Here is a 12831-nt window from a genome sequence, read left to right as displayed (position 1 = left end):
CTCCTCAGCAGATTTTATTATTGCGGGCAGGACAAGCTCTTGGCTACATGGAACTGATGGCATGCATCTGCTCAGATTAGACCTCGAGAGAAGCTATGCTGTAGGCCAGCAGAAATTTCCACAATACGCTAAGAGTCTTCTGCCAAACAAGACCCTAATATACTTTCCTCTATTTGTCCTGTGGGAAACATCTTTTGGTATTTTGCAGCTCTATTTTTCCCCAGTGCTCTCCGTAAATGAAAAAAATAATTTGCTTCATGATTCATTTTTGTCTGAGAATCTCTGCACATGTCACCATGTAAAAAAAAGCACTCAGTGCCAAGCTCTGAAGTATCCTGCATTGCCAATGTGCTTTTGTTATTTGGTTACTTAAGCTACATACTATTTTTTAAACCTGAAAATTAAATCTTTGCAAGTTATGGAAGGCTTTAAAATCCAGCCCTAAGATAGTCGTAAGTATCAGTCTATTGCTATTAGGGAAGGAAACGATTTTTTTTTGTAGTTTTCAGAAAGTCAACATGAACGCTTGACATTGATTCTAGCTCTGGAATGGAGGAGTCTTAAAGAAGTGAGATCTGAGCCAGCTTAATTGGCTTGAATTCTTTACAAATCTGGCTTAAAGTGGGTGAAGCGCTCAGTCAATACAGTATTTTGGGAGGCTGTGCATTTTATTCTGAAAACATGAGTTTTAAGCGATGACATTTCAATTCACTTGGAAGACAGCAGAAAAATAGATCTGAGAATTAAGCCTCCTACGTGGCCAGAGATCAGCAACAGAATGCACGAAGTAGCTGTACTAACTTCTTCTGTACTTCTGCCAAGAAACTGCAGTGTTCACCTTGAGAAATGCCTCCCAAGATGGCTTGTTATCAGACAATTTTAATTATTCAGATTTATAATAATAGTAAAAATGTACACATTTTATAGGAATACTATTTCTGTGGATATATATAAACATCAAGAACTAGTTATGAGCTGGACAGATTTCACATAACCAAACTTGGTGACCTCCCACTTGAAATGTATTCCAGTCACTGGACAAACAGTAACAGTGTCAGTTCCCTTTAATGATCCAGTATACACATACATACATGTACAAGATTCTCCTTATTCTACTTTTTAAATCCAGGGTACCTGTAAAGGTGAAAGATGCCTTTTACTTAATTAACACAGGAATCTTTTTCTCTTTAGTAATATGTAATTAAGTCTGCCAAAAATAGCTACCCTATAGGCTTGTTAGCAGCATATTGAAATACAAACCTTAAACAAAGCACTTACCCCTCAGCAGCCTAGAATAAGTGAAGTATAGAGAAAAGGGTCTAGTCCTGAACAAATCTTTAAAAACTGGTCTCCAAAATTCAAGAAGAATATCAGAATATAACATCAAATTTGGGCATATATTGGCTATGTAATCACTTACGCTGAAAAAAGGGTTAACAGCAACTTTCCATAGGTTGAACTCAAAACAAAGTATCAAAGGATTGTGGCCCATGTATGCATAGAATAATCAGGTCACACAATGTTAATGAAGCCCCGTACAGTTGAATTCTGTGGTAAACAGTTAGCAGAGCTGTACATCCTTTCCTGAAGGCTACAGAAGAAGCCTCAGTTTCCTCAAAGATCAATACACATCCAAATCCTGACATCATTAGAGCACAGAGTGACCCTTTCAAGAACTGCCATCACAAATCTTTTTAGCTTTACAGAAGCCAACCTACATCACTAGGAGAACAGACTGTTTCTAACAGGGAAGTCAAATATATGCATTTTTCTATTAAGAAACATTTGTTATTCTCATTTACTAGGAAGATAAACAGCTAGTTCAGGAATCATCTGAATTTTAACTGTGTTTTTAGACATCACTAATTAGAACCTAAGAAAAGCACTAAAAATACCCAGACATGCAGCTGACATATCTCCCTGATTCAACATGGGAACCTTCTGTGCTAACTTAGAAGCAGTGACTAACACAAGTGCTTTCAATGTGTGCTCTTCCATGAACACCGTCACGTACAAGAACTATTTTTTCCTAAATAAGATGGATAACTAAGATGAGTAGATTTTTTTTTCCTCCTGAAAACAAATAATGCTAGGTTATTCAGGAATTCAGTGAACAGAGCAAACATCCAAAACTCAATATATCCAGAAAGCAGTAGATTCAAGTTGCTGGGAAAACAACTCTTCTGATCTGTATTCCAGGTCCATCAACTGTAAATGATTTTTTAAGCAAAAGTGTTCTTGCGCTTCTAGGCTTCTGGCAAAAGTCTGTGTTTTAGCTCTGACAAAACAGAAAATGAAAGAAGCAATAGTCCAAGAAGTAAATAAAAAAAAATACAGAAAATTTCAGGAACACTGCCAGATCAGAAAGAATGGAACTTTTTGCTCTGTACATCACGCAACACTTCGATATTATTGTTACTTCAGATTAAACTGAAATATGATCTCAACATTTAGGAGGTTTTACTGGACACAGGATTCATATGCCTGTATTATTCAATTACTCTTCAGTTTTCTCTAGTTCTACAACTACCTACATTCACAGACAATAGCTAAAAATCTCCATCTGGAGAAAATTCTGGAGGAATCAAATAAAATACAAGTAAATTACCCCTTTTCATTTCTGACAAAATGAGATTTGTTTGAATGGTATGACACTATTTTCCCAATTTTTATTAACACGTAAAAGAAGGGAATCAGAAGAACATACCAACTTGTTGAACAATTTTCAGACACTCAAATATGTTGTTAGAACAAAGAGATAAATTAGAAAAAGAATTAATTACGAGTTAGTGGGCAACACTATTTAAAGCAAAGCAAGGTACCACTCCAGTAGGAAAAGGTGCCTAATAATCTTGTGAAAAGTTTGCTTCTAAATCTATTATTTGTTTAGCTAACAAGAATAATCTTAGAAAAGAACAAAGCAGGAATAGATAATATAAAGTATATGTAGGACAAAAAAGTCTAACTAATACAGTCTATATTTTTTAAAAGTTATAGCTTCAATAACCTTGTATATAAGTAAACATGAATTATTTTACAGAAAATGTCAGCAAGAGCATTTCATGTGCATCTGAATAGACCAAGGTGATGTGCATCCTGATCCTTCAGTTTTCAAAATTTCTGATTCTCTGATGACAAGTAGAAGTATAGTTTCCTACTAATCCTAAACATCAGGGCAATAGAGCATCATGCAAGTGGTACTCAAATTCAAGTTATCAAGTTCAAAAGCTGTGACTTTAGAGCAGAGAAAAAAAAATTTAAAACCACTTCAAGCTCCTTTAATAATCTTTTTTTTTAGTTTTGAAATTAATTGCTTATCCCCAGTTTGCTTCTTTTTACTGGATTTCATCATGCAGTCCTCAGCCTTTGGAACACAGAATTTTTGCAAAATAAACAAGCGTTTAAGAACTAGAAGTAAGCTAAATTCCACTGATAGCAGACTGTTCAACTTTATGTGCCTCCATCTATTCAGTAGCTCAGTGGAGTTTGCACATGAACAATGGTCATGTCACAGTCGGAAAAGAATAACAATACCCCTTCAATTTAGAGAAACTCTGACAATTAGGAATTACTTTTCTCAGTTTTAGTACCTGAAAAAGGATATATTTAATGTTGCTTTCTCCACAGCTGCATACTTGCATTCAAACAAGTTAACCTTAAGAAAACTGGACAGTGATTTACCTTCCCTAGTTATACACAAGGGCTTTCCTATCAGGACAAGTTTTCAGATCTTATCGTAGAAGGCATATTTCTTTCCCAATAAAACCTTGCTCCCTCCTGTTCATCATCTACTGCCTTCTCTAAGGTAATTCTAAATGTGTGAAGCAATACTCCTTTTACCATTTCCTTGAGGAAGCTAGTAGGCCTGTAATAAGTAATTTATCCTGAAATGCATATTCAGCTCTTCCTTTTTCAATTTCACTTCATCATTGCTAAACCCACCATTCACCTACTTGAATTAAAATCATATCTGTCCATACCATTTGATAACATTTCCTTCATAAAACACTAATGAGATTTTGTGAAACATTCTGATTTTAAAACATTGTGCCAGATAATTTAACTCTCCCATCTGGAGCATCTCAAAGATGAGGGAAGAATTCTTAAATTTAAGATTCCTAGGGAATTATCATTTTTACTGTAATGAAAAGGTTTCTCCAGATTTAAGAATCTATTATTACTATTACATTGGATACGACACTAACATTTAAGATAGATTTTACAGATTTATGCTATTAATTCATTGCTTAAGTATTTCACCTATGTGCAAGAGTTTGGTTTTATCAGCTTATCACAAATTCTTCAAGGAAATTCAACAGTAATGGCCTATTTTGTTTTGAAATATAAGACAGACTCAAAATCCAAAGAATATTTTCCACAAAACATATGCATAAACAAAGAGAGACACCAAAGTGATAACTGAGAATCTCAAAGTGCTAACAAGGCCAAAACCAAGAACATCTAATAACTTATCCTCTGGCAACAACAAATCTTATACACACATAAAACCAAAACTCTTATTAGCCACACTGGAAGGTTCAGTGGTCTATATTCAGAATCTACTGTTTCAGCACCAAGATCGTTAAAAGGTAAATGAATTCCAATAATTCATAGAAACATAATACTCTAAGAAAAATAGCAATAGTCTGATTCAACTTTTGTAAGCATTAACAAATACTGACATGGGTGATTGTTTCAGCACTGAAGAATCACCTACTCGCAGACAGTTAACCAGCTGGACTGATTACGGAACAACGCGCAAACCCATGCAGATACTAATACACCTGGATAAAAGAGACTGTGTATTACACATGAGCCAAGGAAAGGGTGTGTTTACACAGCAGTCAAACTCTGCGCTCTTAAATATGCCTAGCCTTCAAAGAATAAGAACTCCACCCAGTGAAGACAAGTGCATTCAAGGAAGAGTTTCAGATAGATAGATTCTGTCTGGGACTTGAAAACTGCTAACAATTTGAACATAGAAAAGTCTAGGCTGGAAAGGACCCTGGAGATCATTTGGTGTAACTTTTTGTTGAAAGAAGGGCCTTAAATTATGTTTTGTGGGGCCCTGTCAAGTCAAGTCTTAAATATTCCCAGCAAGGGAGATTCTACCACTTCCCTGGACAATGTATTCCAGTCTTTAATAGCTCTTATGGTGAAGTGTTTTTTCTTATATCCAGACAAGTTTCCCCTAAAGCTGATTGTGTCTGTTGCCTCTTGTTCTGTCACCCTGTGAAGAGAAAGCATCTCCATCTTCTCTACAACTTTTAGCTATTGGAAAACTATAATCAGATCCCTTCTCTAGGCTGAACAAACCTAATTCTTCAGTTTCTTTCAACCTTTCCTCATGTGCCACATTCTCTAGCCCTCTAGCTATCTTGGTTGCCTTCTGCTAGACCCTCTCCAGTTTTTCAATGCATCTTGTGCACTAAGGAACTAGAATTGTACAGAATATTCCAGATGTGGTCTAAAAATCACCAGGCAGAGTGGAATAATTACATCCCTGATTTGCTGGCTAAACACCTGCTGGCACAGGCCAAGACACAGTCTGCCTTCATTGCTGCAAGGGCACGCTGCTGTTCATGTTTAGCTTGTGATCCAACCGTGACACTCAGGTCCTTTGCAGCAGAGCTACACCTAGCCAGGCAGAACCCTGCCTGCACTGCTGCCTTGGATTATTCTGTCCCAGGCGCAGGGCTTTGTATTTATCTTTGTTGAATTCCATGCAATTCTTCTTGGACCTATCTTCCAATTCATTGAAATCTTTCAGCGATCGATTTTCATCCTGACACATCTATCCCTTGTCCAGTTTGGAGTCATCTGTCAACTGCATGGTGACACATTCATTCCAGTCATCCAGATCGTTTATAAGGCTATTGAATGATATTGGACTCAGTTTTATCCCCAGTTTTGTAACTGTACTTGTGACCAGCTGCCAGTTTAGCTTTGAGCCAATAACTACTACCCTTTGAGCTTGGCAGTTCAGACAGTTTTCTACCTCTGTTCCAGTCCATATCTTACCAGTTTGTCAACAAGGGTGTTGTGGCAGCCAAAGTGAATGCATCCATTCATGACATACATGCAATATACAAAACATTTATGAATGACTAATTAAGTTCATTCTATATCATGCTTTTTATAAGTCAAATTAACTAAGAGATTAATGTAATTTGTAACAGTTACAGTCAGCCACCCCTGTGCCCCAGCAAAATTTAAACTATTTTCTTACATGGCTGTGTTAACTATGTATCATGTAAGATACCCAACCATAAGTAAACCAGCAAGGCAGCTTGCAAGGCTGTGGCAAAATATGCTCATCATCTGGATTTTTGCAACAGTTTTGAACCTTTAAGTAAAAGGAAAGAGAAACACCTTTTTAACAGAAATTAAGATTCAACTGTCTCTCTTTTCCATTTATCCAGTTACGAGTGCACTGAACTTTAAGATACTATGTTCTGCAAACTTCTTCAAAGTTTTTGTAACTACAAGAGAGACCAAAAGAAAAATATTCACCACAAAAAAGATCTAGGTTATAATTGCTGCCCCACAAAGGTAGTTCAAATCCTCTGAGATTCTTCTAAATAAGGAAAACAAAGCCTTATGGAATTAAATGCAGAACAAGAAAGTAAATGGAACCACTACTTAGGTGAACTGCAAATGTGGACTGCAGACATTTCAGACAGATCTACTTAGGCACTTCAAGGAGCAGCATTTATGATGAAAAAAATGAAACATTAACCCTATAGGACTGACTAGCTACATGAAAATGCCCTTTTAAATATTTTTCATTTCCACTACAGATATCAAAGTCCATGTCAAATGCAGATAAGCATGGTCATTTCTAAATTAGCATACAAAACAAAAAATACACATTCTCAGTTTTCATGAACATCATACATTATTGCCATGACATTATAAACTATACTGAATATTAAAAGCTCCAGTTTTCACAGAGCATGAATTCCATTGATTCCCATCTCCCACTATAACAATTTAAAATGAATCAGCTTAAGTAATGGAAGAAAAGATAGGATTCCACTGATAACAATATAATACAAGTAAATATTTTCATAAACAAGGAATTACAATGACAATTTGCCCTTTCATCTATAGAATGAGCCTGTTTATAACATAGAGCCTCCACTTGGACTAGAACCTAGACAGGAGCATAAATTAAAACTTTTTGAGTGACAAAAAATTCCTCCTGATTAAGATCAACCTTTTTATGAAAATGAAATAAGTTGTCTTAAAATGACATTTGGAAGACATGGTCATTAATTGTGTGTCAGTCATTTTCTAGGTCAACACCTTCACTCATCTTTATCCCATTTTTCAGTCCTGTCACCCTGCTCTCTTCCCTCTCTTGCTTCAGGACATGACGGGCCTTACCTGGCCTAGCCAGGTAAAGGAAAGCAGCAGTACAAACTACTTGTTTAGTAGCAGAATTGCAAAAAGGATTGTAGGAGATAAACTCCTTGTGCTTTCACACAGCCCACACAAGCATTAGCTTAAAATATCACTGTAATGTATTTTTCAGTGTCACTTGCTGTTTATTCTGCTTAATGAGCCTTTTCATTATTTTTTTTGTGTGTGCACAGAATTTCAGTACTGCTTTAGTAATAGATGATGATAAGAATATGCAGTTTAGTGGCTACAATTATTAGGCTAATAAATAATGTACTGTATTGAAGCTAGCACTGCCTTGCTTATGAACAGATTCAAAGATGTGTATTAGTAATAATTTAGGCAGTTAAATACACTTGAATTCAAGCTGTTGTACAATAAAGTTCCTCCAACACACAAATTGTACAAACAAACTACAAGATCTCACTCACTTTCACAAACTGCTATTTGGCTGAGCATTAACAGTTGATCAACTAAAATACATGGAAATACCAAAGAACCACTCCAGAATACGTGGTGAGCATTCAGAACCCCAAATCATCACACTCTTAGCCTAACACACTTGACATGACCTATTACCATCTATACTTATCATAGGAAAACACACGTCCTTAATAAACGTTATAGTTAATCACACAATTACAATTAGAAATACTCATAAAATGGAATTAAAAATAAGGATGGTAAGGAAACATCCTATTACAGTCATTGTCCCTGAAAGCATTATTACCATTGAAATTACTTGTTTCTGAAGTCACCTTGGGGTGCTGTTTCATCACTTGCCTCACTGCTTCCAATGAATAGAGCCATTGGCAAGCCAGCATCTGGTATTGCTCTAGGTTAATGTCACTGGGAATACAGCTAGAGTTCTATTACCTTTCCAGAGCCAGGGTTGTTAATAATTCAGGAGTGCAGAGCTTAAAAAGGAGGTAATGAACTGGGGATAACCTACAGCTCCTATTTGTTCCATGTAATAATGGCACAAGGGAACACCTTAAGTTGTTGCTGTTTGATGTCTCCACAGAGGGGGAAAAACCACCCCATAAAATGTGGCTTTTTCTTATCATTCCTATTGAAACACAGAAAATAAGGTGCAGCTTCCCTAAAAGCTTTGAGGCAGGATACTAGTTTAAAGCATTCGGTAAGAAGAATGACAGTGCTATTGATGACTTCTGCAAAACAGTGGCTCCCAGCTCCCACAGGATTTCAGCTGGCAATATATGAGACTCTGTCTCATATAGAGGTCAGTTCCCCATAGCTCAGGAGTTGCTGGGGACAAAATAACTACTTGGCCTGGGGTGAAATAGCCTGCAGTACATCACCTGCAGGAACACATCACGATTCTCGTCTCACGATGTTTCACTGCATCCCACAGAATGATTAGTGTTGCTGTGTAAAAATATGTTCTCTCACACATTGCCAGTCTGTCACAGAAATCCCTTACTGACTAGAACAAGCAAGCTGACAGAACGAAGGTGAGAAGAAAAGCCACAAATTCCAGTATTTTACCAACTTTTATATTCTTTTTTATTTTTGTTATCTTGACTATTATTGTTTTCTGCTAAAAATCAACTTGTTGATTGATTGTAACTGTTTCCTGGTAATAATCTCTCAGCAAGAGAAGGGTAAGCCTTTGCGTGGTGATAACTGAGCTGATTTCAGCAACAGGTCTGAGGGAGACACCTAGAAATATCCAGCTATTTCTCTGTCCTTGTTGGAAAATAACGCCTTGGATACTGATGAGTCACAGGGTCACAAATAAGCTGGGGGGGGCGGGGAGGAGATTTACTAACAAAATATAACAAATAGTATACTTTCAAGTGGCTTCACACCTCAACCTCTTCAAAACCAAGCAAAAAGGTTTGTGTTCCCTCTCTCCTCCCCTTTGGTTTGTTTAAAATCTATATTTTTGGTTAGAATCCACAGGAGATCTGCAAGAGGTAATTCAGACCTGATACAGAAACAGAGGACACCTGGTGGTGCTGAGCTGTTAGTGTATACAAACAGCAAGCCAGTTCATATGTGTGTGCAGCTGCACCAGCAGCAATTAACATAGTCCCTGCTTCAAATTTAAAAAAAAAAAAAAAAAAAAAAAAGTGATGGAGAATTTAAAATAATGTAATCACAGAAACACACGGAACTTTAAAACAAACAATATGATATGAGTTTCTGGTTCCAGATGCTGCCACTACTTTATGAAAATTACTCTTTACAGACTTATAATGGTCACATACACAAGAAGTAGCAACTCTGATCACAGGAGGCTGCCACCTCCAACAGACACATGCTGTGGAAAAGTAGGACAGATTTCCCACTACTGAAAAACTAAAGGACACAGAGTTGTCAGTTTTGTTGGAGGAATATCCACAGAGGCAAGAGCAGAGGAAGAACAGAATGAGCTTATTCTTGGGAAGCAGTATCACCACAAGCGAGGTACTTACCAACACCTAAACCACAGCATTTCTGACAATGTGGATAAGAATCACTGGCCCATACAGAAGTGCACAGGGAAGCCGAGCGCAGTTCCAAACTGCCAGATCAACTCATGGATTGAGAGACCATAGCTATTCAGATTTCCATATTAAGTTAGTGAAAAATGTTATTTTTAGCTGAAGATGATGGTATTCAGATAACTCTGTGAAGATCTAATACTGAAAGCCTCTATAATATTGTGCTTAGCATACACCTTGAGCTGCATATACCACGTGGAATTCAGACACTGAACAAAGTCAACATCTGTGAGACTCCTCGACTCTAAGGAGCTAGAGAACACAGTGGCAAGGTAGAAACAAAACCCACACCTGTAGATAAGCTTTCTAGTTATGCAGGGGCTATTCAAAGTATGTGTTTTATTGCCAGTGGCAAAAACTGAAATAAAGGGTCAAGGCCAGACTTTTGTCATGCTCTCTCATGAGAAATACACTTTAGTAAGTATTAGAACTTGCTTGACTGAAAAAGAAGGAATAAAACCAAAAGACAACTGTGTGACATACAGAATATCATACCCTTCCTTACACAACTTTAATGCATGGAATCAATCACAGCCAAGATTCTAAGTGAGGAAATTTTATAAGAAAACAAGTACTTGTATCTTTTGAACCAGCACTGTCAACAGAAGAAATCTTACCGCCTCTCTTGCTTGTACCAGCACAAACGTGTGGTAAAGCACTTTGGTGACCTGGTTAAAACTAGACTGGTTTAAAAAAACAACAGCAACAACAACAACAAAACCCAAACAGTTGGTTTTAACCCACATCAATTCCCCAATCTGTTCTGATATGCAGCCACACAAACACCTACACTGATACAACCGGCTAGAAGAAAACTGCTCCCTTCAACAGCAGTGCTGGCTGAAAGTGTAAATGAAACTTAAGACCTTCTGGTGTTTGCAGATTTTCTTAACCAAAGTTAGCAAAGCGAAAGTTAGACTGAAAAACAGATTAAAGGCCAAGTTCAAAATCAGTACGAGACATAAGATAACTTTACATAAACTTTCAGATAAGCTCTTTATAAGCTCTCAAAATTTTGTCCCAAATCACAAGCTATTAGTCTCAAAACTAACTGTGCTATGGGAAACAAAACCAAATTTAAAAGTCAGTAATAGATACAAGAAACAAATTTTAGATTTAATCTAAAATATATAAAAGCCAGTTAAGGAAATACAGCAAAGAACTCAGTTGTGGGGAAGTTGGAAAACAAGGCCTTTAAGTTACATGAACAAAATCTACCTTGGAGGCCTCAAAGAAAGGTTTTGAGCTGGTAAGATAAAGACTGAGATGGACAATTCTGCAATACTCTAGCAACCTTGTTCCCCAGATTTTCTCTAACACACAAATATTCGAGCAAAAATGCTCCAGATATCTTATTTGTTTTGTTACCTTACTTCTAAATATTAGCCAACAGTATAATAACTTGCTTCTGAGAGGTTACCAGTCTGTTCATTTTCAAACAAACTTTCCCTTTTTTACTTAAATTATTAGAATAAGTGTATTCTGGGTCAATACCATCCATCCATTTCTTAAGTAAAAATGTATTTAATGACCTTTTGCTTTTATTTTGATTTCATGAAATTACACTTGCCCTAAGAAGATGGAATAAAAGTTACCTCTTTTTCAGAGCTACAGATTTAAGACTTCTAAGCAAATAGGCATCGTAAACTCAGCATAGTAAATTTATAGCAGTATAGCATCGTTTCCTTTAGCTCTGAGTTACTTTCAATTTAGTTAAGCTCCTGAATGCAATTTAAAGGCAAGCTGGGATAGGGGTCTTCCTTATTAGCTAATAATTTCCATTCATAACACTTTATCTTAATTAAACATTTTTATACCTTTTCTTTACTCATGCTTTCCTCCAGATAATTCTAATGGTGAGCCACTGTTGTCCTACTCTCTTCTGATCATTTTTTAAATAAAATTAATGATGGAGTATTATGGATCTCTTCTTTTCTTGAGTTTGCAGGTAGCTATAAAGAAGGTGAATAGAGTTTAGAAAATAAACTTGACCAATAAGTGAGTGTAGATATTTGAAAGCTTTCTCATTAAGCTTTCTGAGTGGTGACAAGAGGAACTACTCAAGCAATACCAGCTACTTATACCACCTTTCTTTGTCAGCTAATTTAAATTCTTAAGTAATCAAATTAGATTGTTTACTAACCAGACAGGAGTTACCATTTATAGCAGCATGCAACAAACACAGTCCCATGATTTAAAGGTGCCTCTTTTAAGTTTCAGCAGATATACTAAAAAACAGAACATTTAGTAAATTTATTCACACTGGTACTTAAGAATGTGTCAAATTAGTACAACTAGTCAAAAAAATATATAAAGCCAATACTTAAATGGGTGAACTATGATCTAACATAATTTGCACTCCAACATTGTAGTCAGGGTGACAAATATCATCTAGTCCCCCAAAAATGTTTCTTTGGATAATTCCATAAATTGTGCTTTACAGAATTAGATCCTCCTCTCAAAAGTAATGCAAAATCTTTTGCTAACCTAAGCAGTAGGAAAGAATTTTGAATGTGAGCTCAACAAATCTACCACTCTTTATATTATGTGCCATGAAGTATTTAAATAATAAATAACAATTAATATAGATTAATGTAACAATTAATATCAATATATTAATAATACCATTAATAATGGCAATACTTTTACTAAGGAAAGAACAAGGTCCGTGATCTGACTTATGACTAGTTAAATCAGTGCAAAGACACTAATGGGTACTGAATCACAATCTTAGTGGAAACAAAAGTCTCCAAATCCCAGACATAGTTGGACCTTTGGGACCTTATTATTCAGAATAGTAAAAATTCAGTACGATAATTTCTAATGTAAACACACATTCTTTTAGTATACTATGGTTTCTCCTCTGAAAGTGAGTATGAGTGGAGATTTCAGAAGGAAGGGTCTGGCTGAGTCATTT

General features: G+C 36.2%; 1 long non-coding RNA gene across 2 annotated transcripts in view; it reads right to left on the bottom strand.

Moving 5' to 3' along the window:
* LOC148050177 (uncharacterized) overlaps positions 1-11941 on the bottom strand; it is a 51114-nt gene extending 39173 nt beyond the window's left edge. For both annotated transcript variants that reach the window (XR_015701232.1, XR_015701233.1), the window contains exon 1: positions 11732-11941. This is a non-coding gene — a long non-coding RNA (uncharacterized LOC148050177). The remainder of the gene's footprint in view (positions 1-11731) is intronic.
* Positions 11942-12831: the final 890 nt, after the last annotated feature.

Source organism: Nipponia nippon, unplaced genomic scaffold (assembly GCF_047370975.1).
Source record: "Nipponia nippon isolate SJK-2023a ecotype South Korea unplaced genomic scaffold, ASM4737097v1 scaffold_9, whole genome shotgun sequence".
NCBI lineage: Eukaryota > Metazoa > Chordata > Aves > Pelecaniformes > Threskiornithidae > Nipponia > Nipponia nippon.
Note: the sequence above shows the minus strand (reverse complement) of the source record. Positions and strands in the feature narration are given on the sequence as shown.